The 22426-nt window shown below is 41.3% G+C and overlaps 1 protein-coding gene across 1 annotated transcript in view; it reads left to right on the top strand.

The window, feature by feature from the left end:
• The window catches only part of LOC135474852 (receptor-transporting protein 4-like), a 62299-nt gene that overhangs the window by 19597 nt on the left and 20276 nt on the right, over nucleotides 1-22426 (top strand). The gene's annotated exons all lie outside the window — the stretch shown is intronic.

The following is a 22426-nucleotide window of genomic DNA, read 5'->3' as shown; positions in this document are numbered from 1 at the left end:
TCATAAAGTAACAGGGATAAAGTTTAAAAAATAGCGACGTAGCAACAAACAGAGATGCACGAGAAGTACATGGACGGCGTAAATCACACGACCTACTTATGTCAGTGATAGTGCGTACAAACAGCGAAAAAAAGACAATGGAATGTGAAAAAAAAAATCATTTTCGGTATCTGAATGTTTATACAACTGTTTTCAAGGAATCGACTCAGGAATACATTACCCGCTTTTGTGGGACACAATAGGATTGAACTGTTATATTTAGCGTTCACATAATTAAAGATATCGATTATGTGATGTTAACGTGTGTATTTATAATTCGTTTCTTTTGTTTAATGCGTTTAGTTTAGAACACTTGATGGGTCGTGTTCGTGGAGTTATATTTTTAGACATAATAATCAGAAGATTGCTTCCGGAGCCAAGCGTTGGCTACAAACTCCGAAGTGCGTACATCCGACCTTAACAGTTATATAAGCCTACCTCTGTACTTGTCTTGAACAGGTCAACAAATTAGTGTGAAATTCATAACCAATAATTTGAAAATATTTTATCATCTGGAATTCATGAACTGAAGCCCCCGATTAAAAGTGGAAGAATGGTATGTAACTCGAGGTTTCACTTTTTTACAAAAACCATTTTTTTTTAACAGAAATCTACGCGGGACGAATGGCATGCTTTTGTATGGTGTTCTAATGGTCAGTGCATATACCTGTACATTTGTCTTGAGTATGTCAAACGACGATCTCAGGTTATGCAGAATTCATAAACGATACTTTGAAACTAATTTTAATGCGGAAATCATTAGAGAAAGCCCAACCTCAAAATAGGAGGAGAGTGTTGTAACGTTCGTTTTCACTTTTAGAAAGGCGTGTTTTTTGATGAACAAGAATCAACGCTAGACGATTGACATGCTTTTGTGTGGTTTTTGTTTACCTTTTGTTTCTATCATTTCCAGAAAGTTTGCTTCGTTCTTTGTTCACTGTTCATGAGAACATGTTAAATTTGTGGTCAGTGTTTTTTTTTCCCACATCTTTCTGTATGAGCGGTTCTAATCCGTGCTCAACATGCTTCTTTGTCCTTGGGATGTGGTAACAATATTCTCACACACTCATGTAACGATCGTGGTATCTGGATTCTGCTTCATTACGGGGTATTACAATGGAGGAAATGCTGTGGAGACTTTTGCACTGAACAACCTCTGATCCTCGCAAGCCCGGAGTGACAACGGTGTAGGGGAGCTTGCTTGGTGCCTGCCCGTCTATACATCAGTAGGTACATGGAGAGTTTGTTTAACTCTGCCCCTCGGTAACATGAAAGATTAACCTCAATCCTTCCTGTTAATCCAGGAAATGTACCCTCCGGCACCTGGCTAAGCCTCTCATTACGTTATTATGAGAGGTGTTACGTCGACCTTGACTCATTGCTAGTATTTACCTTAAGCCGATACTAACATGTACAAACTGTGACCAATGTGAATGTAATCTAGTCTTTGTGGTAATAGTCATTAACACCTGGATGCAACCCATGACTTGAATTCTTCCAGGGTATTTATGCACGCGCCTGAGAAAGGAAAATTGAACTTAGTCCATATGCGACATTAATCAAAGACAAACACCATTTAAATCAAACTATTATAAGACAGAACGACAGAATGTGTGTGTGAAAATACAGTCACTTTTTTGTTACATTTCTTCGCTGATTTAAATATAAGAATGTGTAAAGCACAAATGTATAACACCACGGCCATGTTTCTTACTTTAATATTCACCTGGGAGTAAGATTGAAATGCATATGTTATGTATACTCAAGTATACAAAATAGCTTTTCTAACAATAAAAGCTTCCGTTAAGGAGCGAAAAAACGTCGTTGTGGTTTTTAATATGCATGATCACCTTAGGATTCAGGCAAATGTGTATTATTGCATATATATACTGGTGAAAAGGGGATTTTAAAAAAGCAAGTAAATGTATTATTCCATTACCTGGTTTTAGAATATCTTTGCATGAAAACTTCTTGACACCAGGCCGAACACTACCCAGTAAGAACCAAAATTGTCAATTTTAAAGCCTTATGCAGTGATACATTCCCGGTCTTACGCCACAGGATTTGAGCCTGGACTCTAAAAGCGACAAATAAAATGACATTTGATTTGAATCCGTGTGTTATGTTTGTATACGACGCAGAGAAAGGGAAGCTTGTTTAAAACCCGATGGTGATACTCTACCGTAAATAACGTCAGTATTATATAGTGCTTTAAAAGTCCTTACAATTTCTTTGTAAAAGTGATATCGGAACTTCATTGCTATAAAAGCACGCCATTCTTTTGTTAGATCATGAATGATGCATACGTGATACTGACGCAAAAGGATGATGTATTTTAGAATAGTTGCCAAAGACAATTATGACAGGTTTCAAATTACTGCTTCAGTAGTGCAAATCAATGTGTTCAGGGGGTGTACTTTGTACGGAGAGGGTATATTTGGAAGTGTGGTGGGGTGGAGGGGTGGAGGGGTGGTAGTGGAAAAGGTGCGGAGCTCAGGGTTTTAATTTGGTACTGCGGTGGATACCTACGAAAGAATGTCAAATAATTCATTTGATATGCTTAACCTGGAGAAGATAGGATGGTTGGCTGAAAAAGACATTAATACCTCAGGGGATTTTTTATTTTCGTTCCAGCTTCACATACAAGTAAGCTTAGCTAATTTAAGCAACAAATGCACGTTTTTATTGAAGTTTGGAATATTTCTTTTGTCGAAGGTATGTCTCAAAATACCTCTGTTTCTATTAATAGTGAGTGTGACCTGGGTTACGGCTGACTCAGTGTAGAATTTGTTCTCAACGCATTTAAATATAGAACACTTGTGGGCTTTTACATTTTTACTGCATAAGTTACAGCATTTTTACAGCCACCTAATGACATACTTAAGCAACGATTAAACCAGGTTGTAAAACTGTAACGACTAGCTCTGTAAAATCTTTATGTTTTTATAATCGTCGTCCATAATTCGGTACTATACAACCATGCACTCTTGTAAATTGTCTCAAATCACAGAACGTCCTCTGCGTCCAATATTTATCTTAAATCTCCTTTTCGCCAACAGAAAATCACCACGTTTATAAAGTTCAAAATATTGCACATTGTTCATGTAGTTTATTCATCATTACAACATTGCTTCTACAATGAGGGCTCACCCTATAGTAAGGTTGAACAATGACATTCTAGTATAAGTTTCACATCATGAAGCGAGCGGCTGACCGCTCTGAATTTATACCTGTATTTCAGTGCTCGGAATCTGGTGCAGTATATTAAATCTGATGAACTGCAGACCGCTCCACACATTTAAAACTGTATTTCCGTGTTCTGAAAGGGCAGACCTCCCTCTGTATTTATACCTGTATTTATTTGTTTAAAATCTGAAGAAATGCAGGTCGCTTATTGCATTTATACCTGTATAAATTTCATTGTTCAAATTCTGTGGAACGGCAGAGAGCTCTCTGCATTTACATTTATATTTCATTGTTTAATACCCAATGAAGTGCAGACCGCGCTCTGAATTTAACCTGTATTTCATTGTTTATATTCAATGATAAGCCCTCCACTAACGTTTCCATCATAGTCGAGGCATCAGTATTACATTGTAGTCCACACACAATCATGAAGGCATCTCGTGAGATTCTCGTGACTTTGCAAGTGAGTTTTGTGTTAGCATATTCAGTGAAGACAACAGAAGTGTGACTGAATATATAGTAGCGATTTAGGCCACAGCGATTTCGTCAGAATGTCTTGTATGTGACATACTTCATTCAGCATGTGAACACATGTACAGTGCGTTAACAGGAATTCGTTTATGCTTCTACAGACGTGGCCTTGAGGAAATGGATCGGATTGCATGTTCAGCAGAGAAACCTCCAGAGTCATTATGATATGGCTAACGTATTCTACTGACGTTAGGCTGATATCAAGTTCATTCATTTCACCCGAACATTTCAAAGCATATGTACTAAGTGCAAAGAACACATCGCTTAATTTGCATGATCAAAAAAATAAGGGTAAAATAAACGTAGGTATAACAAAGCCATCTAACAAAATCATTGACAACTTTGTGAAATCTATACATATATACCGCTTACAGCCCACATGCAGCCATATTTGTTTTTAAAATGAATCAGTGTTTTATTTGCTTTGTCGTTGTGGTGGAAACCTGGAAAATCTTCATGAAAAGCAACCACATTTCATGAGGTACAGGTAAGCCTGACACACCTTTATGACTTTACGCCGTGCTCAGCCGAATATATGACCTCAGTGTTTGGAGTTCCGTAGTTCCTATGATCATAGATGCTTGCCTTAACCACAGGTTAGCTAGAATATACCTACTGATTTATCACTACAAGGCGCACGAATTTCACTTGCAAACTACTCGAAATAAGTATAGGCTGAATCATTTAATGTAAGGTTGTGCTTTTAAGTGTAGCAAAGATCAGAGCTTGCCTTGAAAAATTGATAAATCGCTACAACAACTCTACACGCTGCAAAATTGAAGGATGGAGCTCAAGAAAAAAAAAGAAAGACGGTGTAAATTTTTGAACAATCATGCAGCAGATATTACAGCACGAATTGGAACATAAAAGAGCCATGTCGCGTGCGTGGCAGTTCAGTGTAATGAACGATTGAGTGCGCATTTGGGTTTATACTAATGCATTCTTTTGTTGTTAGCACTTGACAATGTAAATTGTACAGTCGTGTAGTGTAGGGATACCTGTAGGCTGAGAAAAGGCTCATGCAATGTGGGACGCGGGTGCGAGAAGGGCACTGAGGGGGGTGGAGGCAAGGCGTTGGCCTGCACCCGAATTCTCTCTCACTTTCGCTATTTATGAGGACATCACTCAACACAAACTGCACTTTACGGCTGGCTGTGTCAACATCTCAAGAGATCTGCTGAAAACATGTTTATTGCAATTTCGAACTAAAACTATAACTCCCTTATCATGAGTGTATTGTCAAACTGACCGACTTTGTTGTTGTACAAGCTTGCTCTACATTATGGGGAGTTTTTTCATTCAGATAGATTGATTTTCACTTTAACAGAGGCTGTGCTGAACAGTGAAGCTATTTGTGACAGTTGATCTTAGGTGTGTATGAATTCCTCGCCAGTGAAAATGGCCGGCAATACTCTTAGCTCATTAGCGATAGCTCAAGGAACTTACTTTCCATGAGGTTATGCATTTCTGTTTGTGGTCGAATACTTGAATAGGCAACTTTACTGGGATCATGGAGGTTTTATATGAGCTTGACGTCCATTAGCAGGCATATAATTACTGGATGTATAAATTCACTTCGTACTTAGAATTGTAAGTTACTTAATCACAAAAGTTTCGTGTTTAGTTTTTGACGCTTGCAGTGTTATCTTACAGAGTCAAAGTATAAGTACTCCAAAGACCTCTTCTGAGAATGAATGGGAAATTGGAAAGGAATTCCCTTCATGGGAATCGGTATTGACTATGTTGCTCCATCAATAAGGCATAACATAAAAGTTACCAGACCCATAGGGATAATCTTGTGTACCCACGGTATACACATATTAACTTCGGACTTCAAAAGGTTTGACAGTAACCTGCGGATGGGCGCGGATTTACTGCCTGGTTTCCTCTCACCATAATGCTGGTCGCCGTCGTATAAGTGAAATATAGGGACAGCATTATGGTGGGAGGAAACCGGGCAGAGCCCGGGAAAAACCCACGACAATCCGTAGGCTGCTGGCAGACCTTCCCGTACGGCCGCTGAGGAAGGCAGCATGAGCTTGATTTGAACTCACACCGACCGCATTGGTGAGAGGCTCCTGGGTCATTGTGCTGCCCTGTCCCTCTAATCCCAAGGGCCAAGGAGGCCCCTCAACCCCCAATAAGATTATATCTAACCACCATGTATCTGTTAGGTAACAAAGCTTACACGTGTGAGGTCACACACAAGGGCATACGAGGAGGAATATTCGTCCTGAAATTGTCATCGGTACCAAAAATAAACTATGTCACGTCTTACACCCAATTGTTCGCCATTATGCTCATTACATTGTTTTGAAACATCATTAATCATTGGTTAATTACAATAATTTTGCATAAGAATACTAAAAAAGGATAATGAAAAAATCCGATCACCAGCAGTTATGATATGTATATATGTATATAGCTATGCTTGATACTTCGTCGCCCTGGAGTTAACCACCTTGCTCTCTTTAGAAGTTGTCACTAACTCTGAGGGCTGACCTCTTTTTTTAACTTTTCTGTTTTCAATTGCTTTTGATGATGAGAGGTTTGCGTTTGCAGCATTGTGCCTTAAAATAAAGGGCAGTTTGAATACCATGTTGTTTTAATATGAATCAGCAACCTGCGGATGGTCGCTGGTTTTCACGGGCTCTCCCCGGTTTCCTCTCACCATAATGCTGGCCGCCGTCGTATAAGTAAAATACGACCACTCAAATAAATAAATAAATGAATAAATCTGATAAATTTGAAGAAAACGCACTACAAAACACAAGGGAAATAACTCCTGGAACCAAATATGCGTACTCTGAGCAGCCGCAATACTGAGTGCTGGGACATTTTGCAGTCTTAGCATAATAGCCCATAATATCAGTGACCGTACAGGTCTGTTCCACTTTTGACAGATCTTCATCTGTTCTCGTGTGAATGAATGTGGCTGTATGCAGAGGTGACAAGCGAGACGGTATATTGATGGTTTGCCAACTTTAAATATCCCGTATATAGCAATGGCTGTGAAAGAAATATATCAACCTTCACTAAATTTGATGGAAGCCCAAGACTGTACAGATGGTACATCTTATTTGTACTAATTAGACATCACTGCCCCTACAAGTAATTTTGTATAAGCCATGGTGGTAGGGGGTGTATAATTTCTAACTGACTAGAGTACGGATTTGATCCGAATGTGTGAATTTGCCTTGTATCAGACTGTCGTCGCTGCTCTATTTTAACCGTTTATTCTGTAGTCTTTTTATGTCATATCTGTACCGACGATAAGGGTTTCCTGTCACGCAATGACCTTATCGACAAGACGGATAGTTTTAGTTTCCACGATTGTTAATTAACCTTACTTGGAAAGCTATATACCGAAACCTCTTTTTTAGCATTTGTTAGAGCCAGCCTGGTGTCTAACGATTTTAATCAACGTCACAAGCTATTGCTGTAAAGACTACATTTGAAGAGATTTCACGTTGAAGAGCGAGATTTTGCATGACATGAAGCATTTACCCAAGAATGAAACGCCGTTACTCCAAGTTTCTCAAATTTATAAAGAATATAATTCTCTTATGATCAATTCCGGTAGATGCCTCCAGAATTCCTGGAGATAGAGGCTGTATATACATCGTGTTGAATAAAATCGCGATGCTGGACGCATCAGTAGGTGTAATCAAACCGCAGGTGAGATATATATTTTTATGCAGCAACAACATATGGTAAATGGTTTTGATACTTATTCACAGTAGGCGCCTAGAACATTCCTTGCATCTTTCTGGGATCAATGAAACAAGTTGACTGCCTTTACCTTACTTTATCCTAATTTCGTACTTATTTTTATTTCGTACTGAATTTAAAATTCAGTACTAAACTGACTAAAATGAAGGGTTGCGATTTAAGTGCAGGGTAGCTATAACTGGTTTTAAAATTTAGTTGAATTCCATAATTAGATTGAAAAAATTTGAGACCTTTAAAAAGCAAGCTTTAAGTAATAAAACATATTGATTCATCTTCTCAACATCTCAGACTTATGATTATCCTGACTAAACACAGATCAAGCAGTTGGTAGCATGTCAAAATTATCTCCCCTTGTAACGGTTACACCTGACGTGCTACACTCAATAAACCAATAACTGTTATTGTCTACAAGCCTGCAATTAAAATTATCATCACCACTCACACCAAACTCTCGTCCTCACCACTCACGCCAAACTCTCCTTCTCATCACTCACACCAAACTCTCCTTCTCATCACTCACGCCAAACACTCTACCTCATTACTCAGGCCAAACTCTCCTTCTCATCACTCACACCAATTCTCTCCTCCTCACCACTCACGCCAAACTCTCCTTCTCATCACTCACACCAAACTCTCCTCCTCACCACTCATGCCAAACTCTTCTTCTCATCACTCACACCAAACTCTCGTCCTCACCACTCACGCCAAACTCTCCTTCTCATCACTCACACCAAACTCTCCTCCTCACCACTCACGCCAAACTCTCCTTCTCATCACTCACACCAAACTCTCCTCCTCGTCACTCATGCCAAACTCTTCTTCTCATCACTCACACCAAACTCTCCTCCTCACCACTCATGCCAAACTCTCCTTCTCATCACTCACACCAAACTCTCCTCCTCACCACTCACGCCAAACTCTCCTTCTCATCACTCACACCAAACTCTCCTCCTCACTACTCACGCCAAACTCTCCTTCTCATCACTCACACCAAACTCTCCTCCTCACCACTCACGCCAAACTCTCCTTCTCATCACTCACACCAAACTCTCCTCCTCGTCACTCATGCCAAACTCTTCTTCTCATCACTCACACCAAACTCTCCTCCTCACCACTCATGCCAAACTCTCCTTCTCATCACTCACACCAAACTCTCCTCCTCACCACTCACGCCAAACTCTCCTTCTCATCACTCACACCAAACTCTCCTCCTCACTACTCACGCCAAACTCTCCTTCTCATCACTCACACCAAACTCTCCTCCTCACCACTCACGCCAAACTCTCCTTCTCATCACTCACACCAAACTCTCCTCCTCACAACTCACGCCAAACTCTCCTCCTCACTACTCACACCAAACTCTCCTCCTCACCACTCACGCCAAACTCTCCTTCTCATCACTCACACAAAACTCTCCTCCTCATCTCACACACCAAACTCTCCTCCTCATCTCTCACACCAAACTCTCCTCCTCTCTCACACCAAACTCTCCTCCTCATCTCTCACACCAAACTCTCCTCCTCTCTCACACCAAACTCTCCTCCTCACCACTCATGCCAAACTCTTCTCCCCACCACTAACACCAAACTTTCCTCCTCACCACTCACACCAAACTCTCGTCCTCACCACTCACGTCAAACTCCCCTCCCCATCACTCACACCAAACTCTCCTCCTCATCACTCACGCCAAACTCTCCTTCTCATCACTCACACCAAACTCTCCTTCTCATCACTCACACCAAACTCTCCTCCTCGTCACTCATGCCAAACTCTTCTTCTCATCACTCACACCAAACTCTCCTCCTCACCACTCACGCCAAACTCTCCTTCTCATCACTCACACCAAACTCTCCTCCTCACCACTCACGCCAAACTCTCCTTCTCATCACTCACACCAAACTCTCCTCCTCACCACTCACGCCAAACTCTCCTTCTCATCACTCACACCAAACTCTCCTCCTCACTACTCACGCCAAACTCTCCTTCTCATCACTCACACCAAACTCTCCTCCTCACCACTCACGTCAAACTCTCCTTCTCATCACTCACACCAAACTCTCCTCCTCACCACTCAGGCCAAACTCTCCTCCTCACTACTCACACCAAACTCTCCTCCTCACCACTCATGCCAAACTCTCCTTCTCATCACTCACACCAAACTCTCCTCCTCACCACTCACGCCAAACTCTCCTTCTCATCACTCACACCAAACTCTCCTCCTCACCACTCACGCCAAACTCTCCTTCTCATCACTCACACCAAACTCTCCTCCTCACTACTCACACCAAACTCTCCTTCTCATCACTCACACCAAACTCTCCTCCTCACCACTCACGCCAAACTCTCCTTCTCATCACTCACACCAAACTCTCCTCCTCACCACTCAGGCCAAACTCTCCTCCTCACTACTCACACCAAACTCTCCTCCTCACCACTCACGCCAAACTCTCCTCCTCATCACTCACACAAAACTCTCCTCCTCATCTCACACACCAAACTCTCCTCCTCATCTCTCACACCAAACTGTCCTTCTCACCACTCCCGCCAAACTCTCCCCCTCGTCACTCATGCCAAACTCTTCTCCCCACCACTAACACCAAACTTTCCTCCTCACCACTCACACCAAACTCTCGTCCTCACCACTCACGTCAAACTCCCCTCCCCATCACTCACACCAAACTCTCCTCCTCACCACTCACACCAAACTCTCCTCCTCATCTCACACACCAAACTCTCCTCCTCATCTCGCACACCAAACTCTCCTCCTCACCACTCACACCAAACTCTCCTTCTCATCACTCACACCAAACTCTCCTCCTCACTACTCACACCAAACTGTCCTTCTCACCACTCACGTCAAACTCTCCTCCTCACCACTCACGCCAAACTGTCCTTCTCACCACTCACGTCAAACTCTCCTTCTCACCACTCACGCCAAACTCTCCTTCTCATCACTCACACCAAACTCTCCTCATCACTCACACCAAACTCTCCTCCTCATCTCGCACACCAAACTCTCCTTCTCATCACTCACACCAAACTCTCCTCCTCATCTCGCACACCACACTCTCCTCCTCATCACTCACACCAAACTCTCCACCTCATCTCGCACACCAAACTCTCCTCCTCATCTCGCACACCAAACTCTCCTCCTCATCACTCACGCCAAACACTCCTCGTCATCACTTACGCCAAACTCTCCTCCTCACCATTTACGTCAAACACTCCTCCCCATCACTCACGCCAAACTCTCCTCATCACTCACACCAAACCCTTCTTTGCACCACTCACGCCAAACAGTCCTCCTCATCACTTACACCAAACTCTCCTCCTCACCACTCGAGTCAAACTCTCCCCTCCCATCACTCACACCAAACTCTCCTCCTCATCACTCACACCAAACTCTCCTCCTCATCACTCACACCAAACTCTCCTCCTCACCACTCACGCCAAACACACACCTCTTTATTGTAACATTCTGTTTATTGTCCACTGTGCTAAGCCCCATATTCTCTTTGACAAACAGACATTGGACCTAGATAGGCCTATCATGGGGTTTTACCAGTACCAGTGTCCTTCGGAGAACTTAGTGGAACATGAATAATAATAATATTTCAAAGCGATGTTTAGGTCGACCCGATAACCCACTGTTTGATTCGCACACACAACCGAGGAGTCGTAGCTCTTTCTCCGCCCAGTTACTCGAGAGTTTTTTTCCAGGTTATTTTCCTTCATCAGAATGTTTGATGACAATTCACGGGAGGTAACTCGAGCTGGGCTTTGTTCCTGGGAGGCAATATTTGCTCTGAACAGTTGGCTGAGATACTTTTTTTCAGTCCAGCAAGGTTTTGTTCTATTATATAAACTAGTGTTGACATTCGAGCGTTTAAATCCACACCTGGGCTCTGAGTGAGTCAATACTCCATACATGTTCTGACCTTCCGAAATCTGGGCTTTTCGGGTCAGACTAAAGCATCACGGTTTGCAAACGTCTTGCGTAGTGAGAATGTGAAGGCCAGGTATCCGCTCATTTAAGTAACATTAGATCTAAACCCAGCTATTATAACGAAAAAACAGGGCCGTGCAGGTATTAAATGATTTTGGTTTAACCTTAGACTGGTTTTCAAAATAAGGCATCGAAAGGTCCACTCAAGAATAGTCCAAAAGTTAAAGATTAACACGTGATTATACCGTGAATACCGTTTTAGACAACCGAGCACTAAGAATCAATTCTTTGTCAGGTACAATTGTATGAGAAAAAAAAATCATTACTGTTAGTCATTAAAAGTGCGAGATATACGCTGTTAGCTATTAAAAGTACAAGGAAAACACGTTTGCGTGTTGCAGTGGCACTGTGCCACTGTAAGTTACATTGATCATTACGCTTCTCCTGGATGTACAGGCTGTCCTCTGCACTGTGCTTTCCTGTCGAACAAACTTGATTTTCATTATTATTGTGTTTTTTGATTTTTACTCTTTACAATACCGACGACCATTTCTGGGTAGTTAGTTTGGTGAATGTCTAGAGCGGTTAGCAGTTCCTGTGTACATGAAGGATGTCATATTTATATTTAACGCTCTCTTTTTGTTTGGCTGTTGTAATCATCTTAATACTCTGGAATAAACCACATTATGAGGAATATTCCGTACAGTATGCCATATTATGTGCGACATAAGACGACTTTTCTTCACACTATTTAGAATAACCATTCTTCAAACTACTAATGATGTACCCTTCGTGTTTGAATAACAAATTGACAGTTTCCACAGACCTACTGAGAGCTATAATTAAAATTCCATATAACAGCCTCGATTGCTCCGTCGCTCACATTTTCTGCACCAGCCATTTCTTGCAGACACTAGTTATCCAGTCAGGGCCCACAACCCTAGCGATTATCATATTTAATTAAGCATAAAGTTCCATTGGAATATTTCCCATAATATATTCAGGAGCGACGCGCAGTATCAAATATTGACCAAGAGGGAGAATGGATATTCCGTGAATGGCGTGCACGGTAGTCAGTGTGGTTTGCGGGGACATTTGTCACTTTTCATTCACAGAGGCCGTAAAACCTGAGACAGTGACCCGCCCTATATGGAAATGAGAATAAGACATCTTTTGGAATTTATAGAAATCCTTCAAAAATATGCATAAAATTAAGATTGCTAGATTTTCATTAATCCTTTACACGCGGGTAGCGATAGAGTAGGGTCTTCTCAAAGGTCACTATTCCAGTCTTGAAGAGACCAATAGCTATCAACGAATCAAATCGAAGGTTCGAATCCAACTGAGTTAAACTTGTTCGACTGCGGCTGTACATCAGGAATTATGTTTTTTTTTTGTTGTTGTTGTTTTTTTGTTTTGTTTTTTTTAATTCGGCGGAGGGGAGTCTTTGTTTTTCTTGTTTTTAGCAAGTCCTTAATGCTGTGTACTGTTATTCTCCTTAAGGTGACCAGCGATCAGACAAATAGTTAAATCATCAGGTTTCAAGTCGTGATAGCAATTTGAGGATAAGCATGTACCGTGTCGTAACCTGAAATTTTTGAAGGTGTAGTTTTGCTCTAATCTTTTATTTCCCTTCAACCAACACCACCAACACTACGTTGATAAAAAGAGTGTCTTGTAAAGTAGGAGTTCTAAAGTGAGATTGAGACAAGCGGAATTAAAATCCGCTGCTGGAAACGGACATTCGTATTCGAGGTTTTGTGTATTTAACTTATTTATTTATTTGATTGGTGTTGTACTCAAGAATATTTCACTTGTACGACAGCAGTCAGCATTATGGCGGGAGCCCGGGGGAACCCACGACCATCCGCAGGTTGCTGCCAGACCTTCCCACGCACGGCCTTAGAGGAAACCAGTATGAACTGGACTTGAACTCACAGCGATCACATTGGTCAGAGGCTTGTGGGTTATTTCGCCGCGCTGGCGCGCTAACCACCTCGACCACGAAGGCGCCTCTTGTGTGTTACTCATAGGGTACAAAATAAACATTACTCCGAACTTTTTTGTAACCGAAACCGAAACAGACATGCATCGTTGCTCTCCACAAGCGAAAATATGCTACTGACTGTCGAAGTTCGAAAGGCGAAGGCATTTTGGTTTCATTGTGTAGCGACAAGCGGTATATCCTTATTTTCAAGTTTACGCTGTTATGAACTAGTCAGAACCTTGCAGGAATTCAGCGATTTATATTTTGGATCTTCTTGGGAACTGAACCTGGGTTTTTCATTTGTGAGACGGCAGTGTGGAAGCTAGGCTAGATGCCTGTCAGGTCACTGGGCGGCTGCTGTGGGCTCCCGATCCGTTGCCGTATGCATCTAAAAACTAGTTCCAGCGGACGGTTTCAGAATGTGATGGTCGGGGATTTTTTGTGAAGACTTGAGAGAAACCATTTTAAGGCGCACAGAGGGAGGAGGGGGAGACAAATCTAGAGCATACATGCAGAGGGAGGGGGACATGAAAATGTAACTGAATATGTGTCGAATGCGCCTTTAAAGAGCATTCAAAGTTTAAATGTGTACAGAATGAGGTGGTAGCCGTGAAATGATACACCCTGATAAAAGACGAAACATGGCGAGAAGAATTGTCGTAGATGGATAGTTCTCGGATAAGGTTTAACTTCTCTATTGTGACCCTTGCGAGTTTAATGCCTCCACAGCACGCAGTCGGGAGATCTGAGCTCCATTTTCCTGGCATCCACGGATGAGTGAATTTTCACTGTGTTTTCTATACAATGAGCGTCAAGAAAAGCGGAGTTCCTTGCGAAAGCTCCAATGCATAGTTGCGTATATCATATTATTATTTATAACGGTCACACTTAAATAGTTACCCACACTCCTTACCCATATATACCTGGCACAGTCAGAGATATCTACATGTAGTTACACTTTTCACAGAGTTAGAGGGCAACACTTAGTTACGTAGATATCTGGCACAGTCAGGGATACCACATGTAGTTATACACCTGACAGAGTTGGACGGTAACTTTTGGTTACATGTATACCAGGCACAGTAAGGGATAACCACATGTAGTTATGTACACATCTGACAGAGTTAAGGGGTAACATTTAGTTGCGTACATGCCTGGTACAATCAGGGATAACCACCTGCATTTACACACCTGACAGAGTTAGAGGGTAACATTTAGTTACGTACATGCCTGGCACCCGCAGGGAAAATCACCTGCATTTATACACCTGACAGAGTTAGAGGATAACTGTCAGGGATAACCACCTATAGTTACACATCTGACAGAGTTAGAGGGTAACATTTAGTTACGTACATACGTGGCACAGTTAGAGATAACCAACTGTAGTTAACGCACCTAACAGAGTTAGAGGGTTACATTTGGTTCCTCACATACCTAGATCAGTCAGAGATAATCGCCCGTAGTTACACACCTAACAGAGTTAGAGGGTAACATTTAGTTCCGCACATACCTAGATCAGTCAGAGATAACCACCTGTAGTTACATACTTGGCAGAGTTAGAGGGTGGCATGTAGTTACGCACATACCTGGAAAGGTCAGGGATAACCACATATAGTTACGTACACACACACACATACACACAGAGTTAGGAGATAACCACAGAAGTGTAACGCGCAAATACCTGGAAAAAGATAGGAATTATCACATAGCTACTTATACACCTGGCCGAGTTAAGGGATCACCGGCTAGTCATCTACACAAATGGCATGATTAATGGGTACTTGTATAGTATACCTGGCGGAGGTAAGACATAACTAAACATAACCTGGTGAAGGATGCCATGCTAGGGTGTACGTGTACCACCGCGTGATTACCGCAGATTTATGGGGAAATTATTTTAAGGTCAATAAAATATTTTGCACAAACAAACCCTTTTTCTTTGTTCACGTACAGTAAAATTGTTTTCCATATTTTTTCAGTAAATTCAGCTTACCAAAGTAGTTGAGAGCACCTAATAATCAAAAAAAAAATGAATGTGCTACCAGTTGCTATACACTGTTTGAAATACTTGTCGTTCCGGAGTTTGACTGACAGGAACATGAAAAACTTCGGCACGATCTGAATATCGTCAGGCAAGATCTCAGCTACAATGAAAACGTCAATGCCACAAGATTAGTTAATAGGCATCTCTGGCGTCATTTCTCTGTATTTCCAAATCAAAATGAAGGCTTTCGTATGCAGGTGTTGTGAAACCTGAAAAGCTGATCTTAAACTGGTATCTGTGGATTCTCACAACGTTATTGATATACACTCAAAGTCGCGAGTTCGAATCCAATTGACCGCGATGTTTTATTTACAGATGACCTCTTTATCACCCTATCATTAGGCTATCTTACAACTGTTCATTTGTCTTAAACAGAGACACAGCGAATTGCAACACACCTTCAGTCATTCGAATGCAGAGGCGAGAGTCGTATATATAGGGGGTGCCCTTCGCGGACTTTCGTATCGTCTCATACTCATATTCAATGCGAAGGGCCCCGTGGCATCCTAGTGATTAGGGTACTACTTATAGCACAGCACAGTGGCTCTCACCAGTGATGTCGCTATGAGTTCATGCCCAGCTCATGCTGGTTTCTTCCGCGGGCCTGTGTGGTAAGGTCTGTCTGCCACCTACTGATGGTCGTGTGTTTCCTTTTACCATAATGCTTGACGTTGTATAAGTGAAAAATTTTCGAGTGCGGCGTAAATGAAAATAAGTAAATAAATCATACTCAGTACGCAATAATCGGGCTCATACTCATCATATACTGTGTTCCTTACTGTATCCATGGCGTGACCTCACTGTGCCCTTTGCGTGACCTCACCGTGCCCCTTTGCGTTACAGTACTGCTTTGCTTCAAGAGTTGTGGCAGAGAGATTAAGATGCTATTGTCTTCCAATCGCTGTGACACACGAGTGATTAGCAAGCAAACAAACAAGCCTAGATCTGCCTGTCGTTTCACTGCTTCCTGGCAGTCTTCACGAATGTTTTTCAGCTTCTGTTTCAGTACAAAGCAGCTTGCAAAATGACAATGCTGTAACAGTCGATCATCAATACAGCCATGCTGATGTATTAAGATACACAACCAGATATTGGGAAATCATAGACAATTAAGCAGTTAAACGCACATAATTACCTAGTTACTCCCTAACTCTAGGTTAAATGTGTTATAAACGTTATAAATGGTATAAAAGTTTTGATTTCTGGAATATGGTGATGTCATTTAAACACTTGTAGCGAGAAAACTATTGAAAACCTTAAAACGATTAACCCCTACGAAAGAAGCATATATTGGGCTAGAATTTGGTGCAGATAATTACATATAGCTTTTATTGTTTTCAGTTTGCAGGCCTTTGAACTTAAGTAAGTTCAAAACCATAAAATCATTTATTTGTAATGTATCTCCAGAAGTTACAAACATCGAGAGACAAAAGCAGATTCGGAATCACGGTCCATAAATAGCTACATCAAAGTTAGGCAGTGTCAAAAAATAAAACTTTTGTGACGTCATATCTTTAACCATGCATACCAATTTTAGAAGTGTGTCCATTAGGTCTGGAGAAGAAGATGTTTAAAGATTTTCCTGTAAATCCAATATGGATCAAAACAAAGTGGCCTACAAGAACAAACTTACAACCGTAATATCTCTGAGAATTATTCTGCCAAAGTTAAACAGCTGCGATTTACAGTTTTCTAGAAAAATAAATAAATACACCGTCCGAAAAGATTTTTTTAATAGTCTTGAGCAAAAGCAGTAGGCTTCCCGCTTTCAGGTTCAAAGCATAGTAAAACTATGGTTCGACGTACTGTTAACTTAAACAGAACATAAAATTACGGCTTTAATGCATTTGGCATATGGAAGTTAGAACACACTTGACTTTTTCTTGTAATATCTATAGTGGCAAGCTTTTTTCCCCTATAGTGCGAAAAGAGTTGACTAGCCATGGGCGGTCAGTGGATACTACACAGGTGAGCATGATAACCGGGACTACAATAAGAAGGGGTCAATTCTAAGGTCACGTGTACTGTTGTCGCTACTACTGTTTTCTCCCCAGAACTCTATTATCTCACGTTCGGTACACATCCTTACAACCAATGTGTATTTACATTACACACAATGTGAAGAAACACAAAGTGTAAATTACACTACTTAATATGCATAAATGTCCACTAAATAGTATGCCATCGATACGGGATGGTTCTAGGTTCAGTGGTGTACATCACAAAAGTATTTCTCGTGCACCCAAAATATAGTGCACTACCCTCAGATATGCAAAAATTGAAAATATGATGTCCTGAAATATGCTCAATGTCCGTGTTTTCTTGTACTTGCGAGCATGATTGATAAATGGATGCCTTTGGTACAATCCATGTCTCAAAAAAGACATTCGTACACTAACAGTGGACCAATATGGGCGTTCCAGGTCAATAGTCACAAGGTCAATTCTCAAGACAACGTTCAGCACAAGCCACAAAAGAACTATGAAATATGAAAATTAAGACGGATTCGTGAAAAGAGAAGCAGTTTTCAGTTATGTTGGAAAGACGCAGCGAATGTTCTAGCTAGGCGATTGAATGCAATCTGTATCCGAATATATCCGAATAGTGTGCCATGTTAGTTTATAAGTTGTCGATAATCAGAACATGTTTTCGCTTTGATTGCCACTGTTCATATTTCTAACCTGGGCATTTATAATCCAAGAGGGGTCTCCGCCACTCAGTTGGTTAGCGCGCAAGCGCAGCGTGATGACCCAACCTCTCACCAATGCGGTCGCTGTGAGTTAAAGTCCAGCTTTTGCTGGCTTCCTCTCCGGCAGTACGTGGGAAGGTCTGTCAGCAACCTGCTGATGGTCGTGGGTCCCCCCGGGCACTGTCCGGTTGCCTCCCACCATAATGCTGGCCGCCGTCGTATAAGTGAAATATTCTTGAGTACGACGTAAAACACCAAATAAATAAATAAATATAATTCAAGATGATGGATATACTATCACCCCGATAGCTGCTCTGGATTTACTCTCTGTGCTGTACTTCATTTATAGTATTATACAGGCCCTAGCGGAATTGGACACAATGATGAAGCAGTGCCAGGGAATCTGGACGCTCTGTCCAGAGAGTTATACTCACTGTGAAACTTCAGAAACTTGTGAAGGCGTTTGATGGAATAATATTTTTGCGGTAATAACTATAGTGACGTAGATGCACCTATTCAAATAGCGGTTTCATGATGATATCGTCCAAAATTCACCTAGCCAGCTTTTCTACAACTGATTGGATTAGGTGAAAAACATGCATTTGAACAAAGTATCATTTACTTATAAATTAAGGTAACCAACACTGTGACCTTTGATGGCGTATTTGCACCGTCAAAATACCTGACTTAATTTAGAGAAGGTTTTAAGTTAATTATTCCTACCTTTCTGAATATTTAACTCAAATAGAGAACCACGTTGTAAAACTGTCCTAATGACAATAGATCGTCATGTCTTAAATGCAAACGGCAAGCGCGCTGTTCACAAGTCACACGTACGTGCGTGTTGTAGGGACTGATTTAAAGAGATTTAAATCATACTGTTCAGACAGACACTGAAAACCACTGACTCCTTAAATTTACTTAAACTAAATGATTGTGCTGTGAATCCTGTCATCTCGTGTCTATTACAGGTGTGCAATGGTTAAAGGTTCTGTTACGAGGGAAGTAAATCATTAAAGTGCATACTTGTTACCATCTGCGCCATGAGTGAAGCCATACAAAGAGCATTGACGAGCTGAATAATTTGTCTTCAAAAAAAAATTCGTCGTCATATGACTGAAATTGTTAAGTATGACGTTAAACCCCAACCACACACTCACTCAAAAAAAGCAAGAACATTGTTGAGAATGTGCAAGTGAACGTAAAGACACCTGATTAACCTTCTGACCAGACCTAGATATATGCCTACTGTTCTGTTGGGAAAACATCAGGAACGATTTTATTTAGCACAAATAATCAAAACTACTTTCATGATGATAGAGATTCATACAGACACAAAACTGGTTACCTCTGGCGCACAGTAACTGTTAAGAAGAAGTTGAGTGTTGTGGGGGGGGGGGGGGAGGTTATCACATGTTCGTAACATAGAGACACGTGTAGCGATCTACACCTGGGGCCATATGTCAAAGTCATGTATTGTGCTGAGATTGTGTGACCATGAAAAGTATTTTTGTGTCATTACTTATGTTTGATACAAAACATAACAAACCTTTAACGAGGATCGTGAATTGTGGAATTGAGACTAGGGCAGAGGGATGGGCAAGATTTGGAATGCTTGCCATGTATATCCTTATACAGGAAATGAATTACTTACTGAGTGAAATCAGAGACATTCATCTGTAAGCTATACATCCTCTTTAATTTCGAAGGTTGACAAACTCGTCTCTGACTTAGATATGCAATACGGGGAAGCTTTATAGGGCAGTAATTTATGGGCCTCTCGATGAGTGGAAAAGAACCGGACTATTCTACCACTTGTTGGCTGAGCCGAAGCCTTGGGACGGGGCTGGGATACGGGAGGAGGTGGGAGGGGATTAAGAATACAAGATTGGGAGGGACCAGGGACCGACCATACTTCATATTCTGTCATTTACTGGCTTGTTGTGTACCTTTATCTATTGATGTGCTCAATGCCGCTTTACTTTGATACGATGTCATGAATGGTGCGAGACAAAAATCTGTAGATGCTACTCGATTAGTGAAAGGTAAACTTACACATGCGCTGTTTTGTCACTGATACCTGAGCCCTGGCCCATAATCTTCCCACCAGTCATACCATGATTTTTACCAACTCACTACGCTTTCTTTTACCACCCTCTGTATTTTGGGGAGTGCCAGGAAAACCGGCCAACGCCTATTAATAAGAAAGATATCTAAATGATGCATCAAAAGAGATGTTTAGTACAATCAAAACTCTAAGCAAGGAAGGGGATAATCTGTGACAGAGATTTTCATGTTGATTGCAATCCATTTCAACACATACCTAAAATGAAATATGTACTAATGACATCAACATAAACACACCAGGTATTTGAACGTTGAACTGTGCAACAATATAGGGACATCTACAAATCTAGGAAAAGAATAATCCGCATTAACCTATTTTAAAACTGGATACACTTTGGTTGCCCTACTGCTTGATGTCGGGAAGATTTAAGGCTGTCTGTCTTTGGATGAGACACTTTGGACCTATTACGAAGTTGAACGACAAGATACGATACGGTATATTACAGGGAGATTATCTTTGTGGCAGTTTTTGCTTACGAAGTAGTCAAGCGGTTGTGGTATCCGTAACTTTGTGTAGGACCCATACAACGTTTGTAGTTCTATCTGGGCTTAGTGTCATGTATAAATATATTATCCTACCAGGTTTAAGTACAATATGAATGATTGTCGCTAGCGTCAGTAAGCATATATCAAATAACCTAATACGCGCATAAATTCAAACAGAATCAGTCTGGATTTATGGACCTACTTTATCAAGTTAGTATAACACACAAAGCTCATCCTTCAATCCGCTGCGCCCATATCATTTTGCGAACAATTTCCAAAGAACAAAACAAATTGCGTTCAGAATCGCCGTCCTTATTAACTTTTTGGTTAAATCTTCGCCTGTGTTATCTACATACATCGATCTCAGTTTGAGTGCTTTAGTTAGAAGTCGATCGTAAAAGAAATAAACTTTTACAACAACCGTTAGCTCATAAAATATGCTCACCGTGCAAATGCACGAATCCATTGAGAGCTGCGAAAGTAAATAACGAATGGAATAGATGATTATATTACAAAGGAGAAGTCTTTGATGCTTATGTTGCAGGCATGGAATTTGAAGTCGTTTAAGCAATATGTTGTGGAGTGGCGATGTTGGGAATTCATCTGAAATATGAACTGTTCCAATCGGGCATTTTGAGCCAATTTCTGCACAAATTATTTTCGTATTCGCTAGGGGATTGACAGGAAAAATTCACGGGGTGATTTGCGAGAACAGAACAAAACGATTCCGATGGGGTAAACAGGCATGGATTCGAATACACTACCTCACTGGCTAAAGCTGGGTCGACTGAGAAAAGCCATAAGTCCCCTCTTCCAGTGAATTGCCGCGCCTATATAATGATATGACTGTATAGAGCTTAAATTCTGCTCACTTATGTTATCAGCCTATTTCAGCGATTAAATTTGCTTTATATTTCTTTGAGGACATTAAAAACACCAACGGTGTTTTGACAATGCTCTCGTGTGGATAGATCTGGGGTGGCCCCTTTTAACCATTCATGGCTTGCACAGGCGGGACGATAACTGTGACAGGTTGACTTGTCCCAACCTTAAAAACAGTCGCCACAGTGTGTCGGTTTTTCTCGTGTATGCATACGGAAGAGTAAATTTAAAAAGCTTCGCTGATATGGAGGTTGACTGTCCTGCAGAGTTACGGGATAAAGCCTGCACCGTGTTGAGTTGGATCTGTCACAGTATATACATGTGATAAATTGTAGTTAATATCACTGCGTTTTTTTTTTTACCTAATTCTGCTTAAGCCATGGTGCTATGGGCTACTTCATGAACAGTTAGAATAAAACCCTGACAAGTAAATAGGCAAGAAGCTGTGTTTTCACCGGTTACGTGTGACCATTTGCCAGCTATCACACTGTCGTTGCTCCTCTATGTTTTACGTCTTAATAATACCGGCCATCCTCAATAACTTGAGTTATCCTGTCAAACTAGAGCCCATGGTATACGCATATAAGTAGGATCTGCAGGAGGTGTACTATATACCAGTGGTAATATTACACACTGTCATAATCAGTGTCTATGGCAAACATTTACTTAATGGCCTGGATAAGCCCTCAGCTGACAGCGAGCTACTACTCCGTGGCCCCGTAAGTGAAGTAACGCAGCTGTACCCCCTCATGCTTTACCCCAGAGCGTGCGGGTCCC

This window comes from Liolophura sinensis, chromosome 9 (assembly GCF_032854445.1).
Source record: "Liolophura sinensis isolate JHLJ2023 chromosome 9, CUHK_Ljap_v2, whole genome shotgun sequence".
In the NCBI taxonomy this organism is placed as follows: Eukaryota; Metazoa; Mollusca; class Polyplacophora; order Chitonida; family Chitonidae; genus Liolophura; species Liolophura sinensis.
This window is presented reverse-complemented; position numbering and strand designations above follow the sequence as displayed.